Raw genomic sequence first — 5,566 nt, 5'->3', positions numbered from 1 at the left:
CCGCCGAAATAATCAAAGTCCCAGCGGCGTATTGCCTCGCCGCCGGTCAGGTCTGCTCTCCAACGGCGTATTGCTTCGCCGCCGGTCAGGTCTGCTCTCCAGCGGCGTATTGCTTCGCCGCCGAAATAATCAAAGTCCCAGCGGCGTATTGCCTCGCCGCCGGTCAGGTCTGCTCTCCAGCGGCGTATTGCTTCGCCGCCGGTCAGCTCTGCTCTCCAGCGGCGTATTGCTTCGCCGCTGGTCAGGTCTGCTCTCCAGCGGCGTATTGCTTCGCCGCCGAAATAATCAAAGTCCCAGCGGCGTATTGCCTCGCCGCTGGTTATAATAACTTTGGTCAGGCGCTACGCGTGCGTGCGCAACGTGGGGCCTCGTCCAACCGACAAGACGAATCCCCAAGCATAGGGCTGAGTCTCAACAGATCGCAGCGTGGTAACTGCTCTACCGAGTACAACACCCCGCCAGGTACCTAAGTCGTCTACAAACGATTCCGAGTCTCGACGTCGAACTTGGAGTACCCATGATCGACCGTTAGAGCGCCATGTCCACCAGTCGGCGAGATCCCGATGGTGGGTACAGAGACGCCCGTACGGCAAACTGGGGCCCGTGCGATGATCGGCCACGTGGACCGACCACCTAGTAGTGTCACATTGTTTTGAGCCTTTCGACCCACACGGAACTCCTAGAAATATCGTTGCCGCCTTTGACTAGAAAGGATACGGCCTTAGAGGCGTTCAGGCATAATCCCACGGATGGTAGCTTCGCACCACCGGCCGCTCGACCGAGTGCGTGAACCAAATGTCCGAACCTGCGGTTCCTCTCGTACTGAGCAGGATTACTATCGCAACGACCAGTCATCAGAAGGGTAAAACTAACCGTCTCACGACGGTCTAAACCCAGCTCACGTTCCCTGTTAGCGGGTGACATCCGACGCTTGGCGAATTCCTGCTTCGCAATGATAGGAAGAGCCGACATCGAAGGATCAAAAAGCGACGTCGCTATGAATGCTTGGCCGCCACAGGCCAGTTATCCCTGTGGTAACTTTTCTGACACCTCTTGCTGAAAACTCTTCAAGCCAAAAGGATCGATAGGCCGTGCTTTCGCAGTCTCTATGCGTACTGAACATCGAGATCAAGCCAGCTTTTGCCCTTTTGCTCTACGCGAGGTTTCTGTCCTCGCTGAGCTGGCCTTAGGACACCTGCGTTATTCTTTGACAGATGTACCGCCCCAGTCAAACTCCCCGCCTGGCATTGTCCTCGAATCGGATCACGCGGGAGTATTGTCGGCGATGGGCCTACTTGACTTCACGCCACTCTTACACGCTTGGCTCTAGAACACCGTGACAACCGGGTCGAAACCTCGGTGCACGCGCTCCGCCCAACCGAGTAAGTAAAGAAACGATGAAAAGTAGTGGTATTTCACCGGCGATGTTGCCATCTCCCACTTATGCTGCACCTCTCATGTCTCCTTACAGTCCCAGACTAGAGTCAAGCTCAACAGGGTCTTCTTTCCCAACTAATTTTTCCAAGCCCGTTCCCTTGGCAGTGGTTTCGCTAGAAAGTAGATAGGGACATAGGGAATCTCGTTAATCCATTCATGCGCGTCACTAATTAGATGACGAGGCATTTGGCTATTTTTTTTTCCCTGGCGGGGAATCTGTCCTTCCCGCTGGTTTTTGCGCCTGTATGTTCCCGCACCCTATTAAAACGCCTACAACCACGGGCGTAAGTGCGGGAAACCAGATGACAGCGAGCGGCGTCCTCGCACATACCGTTCCCAACCAATTCCTCACCCAACCCCCGTCCTGTCTAACCGCATAGATGTTCGGCGGTTAAATAATCCCCAGGCCGCCACGCCTCCCACCAAAACGCGCGACGCGATCACGCTGAGGTCCCGCCTCTTCACGATCCCGGCCTCCCGGAGTCCCCTCACGGACTTCGCGCTCCATAGTCCCCTCCACGACAAGGTGGCCGAGGGGAAACTCACCTCCTCCGTGCCGGTGCTAGACGCAACCGCACGGCGGAGGCTCGCGTTATCAGCATAATATTCGACCTTACGCTTATGCGCAAGATCCAATATCGTCTGCTCACTGACCACCTGCGCGTCGACGACTACACACCTGCTGTCCTTGGTCGCGACCAGATCTGGCTTCCTCACGCCCTCGTCGGTTCGGAAGGTCGGCTCGCGCTGTACCTCGAATCCACTCTGTTCCATACCACGTGCCAGGTACGCGAACACCGCATCATGCCGCCTAATGCGAGCATCATGCGTGCGGTGACACGGCTGAAGCACGTGGTTGAGTGTCTCCGAGACAGCACAACCTGCCCTGCACTGCCCGTCCTGCATTCGGCCCCGAGATGTACGGGACTTTGTCGGAAGGGCATTAATCCGCAACTTGCCGGTCCGGACGAAGTCCCTCCCAGACAAGAAGCGGGTGCCCTCGGCTATCCACCTGTGCTGCCCGGGGACCCTCCTCGACTCTTTCAGGGCTCCGCCATCGACGCTCCGGTGGAGGTCCCCCGCCCATCTGCGGGACTCCCTCTCCGGAGAGTCGATGTAAATGCCATGATCCTTCAGGCGCTCTTGGGCCCTACGGATCTCGAGTCGAAGAAAGTCCCCCGGCCGCGCAGCCGACGCATCGAATGACAAGGACAGGCCCTTCAGGCGGTTCACCCGGATCCTGGGGATACACCACCGAAGCGATGGCACCCCAAGCCCTCCCGACTCGACGCTGGCGTGAAAGTAGCCGGTAGGTGTATCCTGCGGCAGATCTAACCACCGTCTCACCTCCACCCTTACCGCACGATCACCCCTGTTGAGTGACTCCACCCTGGCGTCCCCCAACGACCCGACATGATACACGCTCGGCAGCAGATATGTCCGCACAGCGAACAATTTCTGCTGCGGCTTGAGCGGGGCTCTAGATAACTTAACTAACGCAGCAGCCAACCTGACCGTCAGATCGGAACGCAGACGTCCCTCTGGCGAAAACGGGATACCCAAGTACGTCCAGGTGTCGGTCCGCTTCATCGCAGCCAGCTTCTGACCACCGAGGACGAAGTTGCCTGGGTCCACGGTGGTCTTCTTCTGGCGTGGAACTGTTCCGAGGCTGATAGTGAAGGACTTCCCCACGTTTACGGACATGCCGCATCCCGCGAGGAAGCCCTCCACACAGTCAAGCAGCTGCTGGAGCCCAGTCGTCGTTGAGGCCGCCAGTATGAGGTCATCGGCGAAGGCCGACGCCGCGATCCTAACACCGTCGATATCTGCCCCGATATCCTGGGGTAAACACTTGAGGAGCCTATCCAAGACCATATTGAAAATATATGGAGACATGGGATCTCCCTGCCTCACCCCATGCATCGGGTGGATGGCATGTGACTGCCAGCCGCCCGATACAATGGTCGTGAAAGCATCGGAGTACACCGACTCCATATATTCCAACATGGGCCTAGGGCAGCCCCTCGCTTCCAGTGTTTGCAGTATCGCCCGGTGGGAAACGGTGTCAAACGCCTTCGCCACATCAACAGAGGCGACGTGCAGCGGCTTATGGCGAGAGTGGTGGTGTCGCAACAACAAGTCCAGCAGGAACACATTGTCCGCACAGCCGTCTGAGGCTCGGAATGCACTTTGCCTCTCATCAATCGGAATCAATCGACCCATCCGTTTTGCCAGGACCTTGTGTAAACCACGCACAAGGACCGAGGCCACCGAAATGGGCCGATATTCCGACGGACTTGAGGGCACCGGTTTCTTCGGAATCAGCACCGTCCTAGCGCCCCTGAGGTGAAGGGGGAGTCTGCGACACCACAACACTAAGTTGTAGATCCTTGCCAGCACCTCGAAGGGGGTGCTGTAAAGGATCCTTGCAGACAGGGCGTCAGGACCCGGTGCAGTCTTCCTCTCCGGTAGACATCGCCGAACCTCATCCAGCGTCACAGGAGACCACAGGGCGCGAATGGTTTCTTCGCGCTGTACCGGCGGTGGGGAGACGTCGCGATCGTCAGTCATGATGGACTCCCATTACGGAACCATTACCTCTTTGGGGAGGGAATGGCTCGCACCGGAGCCGTCCATCACATCATCAAAGCAGCGTCTTGGATCCCTACGCCAGAGCTTTTGGGCTCTGCCGTAGTCGACCTTGCGCCGCTGACGCCACGACAGTCGAGCCCCCACCGTAGGCATCCGCCGGGGCGGCCGTCCAGCTCCCGTGTTTCGAGGTAGCGGAAAGACACCGCTGAGGTATGCTGTCAGCCTCTCCAAGGTTACCCCGCGGTCCTCCAGCCCGACACCGTTGCAGACGCCATCCAGGGTTGAAGACACAAAGGCGTCCGCCCCGACCGGGCCGAGGCCGCGGAAGAACTCCAGAAGAGCCCGATCGCACTCCTCATCCTCTCCGACGGGAGCCACCGGAACGGCATCCTCCGGTTCCATGGCCTCCTGTTCCATGCGTCCAATGTGCTCCGTAACAAGTGCACGATAGCCCTCGCGCTTTCGTGCACCTTTTAAGGCTTCGAGCGTTCGTCCGGGAAGGAAACCCAGGAGGGCCTGGTTCATGAAGCGTTCACCCTTCATGGACAGTTCCGCCTCGCGCCGTGCCAGCAGGGACACCTCCTCCTGCGTCCAACGTGCCCTCGCTGTCACGGCGCGATTCACGTCCTCAGTCCAATCCGGGTGGCCACGCCTCACGTGAAGGCCCCGACCCGCTTTGGTGGTAAAGACGCGGTCGCACCCTGGGAATTCACACGCGTAGACTGGCTCGGGGGGATTTGAGCTTGGTCCTGGTTGGGACGGATGTGTTGGCGGGGGGGCACCGGTGGGCGCCCCCCTAGTACTTGTTCCATCCGAGGCTGTTCTTTTTGGTCTTGGGCCAACACTATTTTAGGCCCGAGAGGGCCGGCAACCCCCAGGGGCCATTTTTGGACTCACGACATTCTGCCAGGGTGCAACCTAGTGAGGCGGCACCCTGTTGAACGGCGGGCCGACTCTGGACGTAGTCGTGGCCCTGGGTAAGGAGAGGCTAAGGACCTTACTAGAGGTCTGTAAGACGCATCACCTACCCGTAACTATGACCCTTAAGAGAGTCATAGTTACTCCCGCCGTTTACCCGCGCTTTTTTGAATTTCTTCACGTTGACATTCAGAGCACTGGGCAGAAATCACATTGCGTCAACACCCTCGGGGGCCATCGCAATGCTTTGTTTTAATTAGACAGTCGGATTCCCCTAGTCCGTGCCAGTTCTGAGCTGAGCGTTGAATGGCGACCACGACGGTAAAACCGACACGGAAGCCTCGCAGCAAGGAAGATCCGCGGGAGGCGATGGCACGGGACCGAGCTCGGATCCCGGATGCGAGACCGAAATCCCGACCGTTCACCTCACCCAGGCCCGGCTCGTCAACCAAACCCGTTTCCCAACCAAGCCCGACACGCCCCGCTCCTCAGAGCCAATCCTTATTCCGAAGTTACGGATCCAATTTGCCGACTTCCCTTACCTACATTAATCTATCGACTAGAGGCTCTTTACCTTGGAGACCTGCTGCGGATATGGGTACGAACCGGCGCGACACCT

General features: G+C 58.3%; 1 pseudogene; it reads right to left on the bottom strand.

Annotated features, from left to right (window-relative positions):
* Positions 1-384: 384 nt before the first annotated feature.
* LOC143378202 (large subunit ribosomal RNA) overlaps positions 385-5,566 on the bottom strand; it is a 7,427-nt pseudogene continuing 2,245 nt past the window's right edge.

The sequence above is a fragment of the Andrena cerasifolii genome, unplaced genomic scaffold, assembly GCF_050908995.1.
Source record: "Andrena cerasifolii isolate SP2316 unplaced genomic scaffold, iyAndCera1_principal scaffold1053, whole genome shotgun sequence".
In the NCBI taxonomy this organism is placed as follows: domain Eukaryota; kingdom Metazoa; phylum Arthropoda; class Insecta; order Hymenoptera; family Andrenidae; genus Andrena; species Andrena cerasifolii.
The sequence above is the reverse complement of the archived record's forward strand: the minus strand, read 5'-3'. Positions and strand labels throughout refer to the sequence as shown.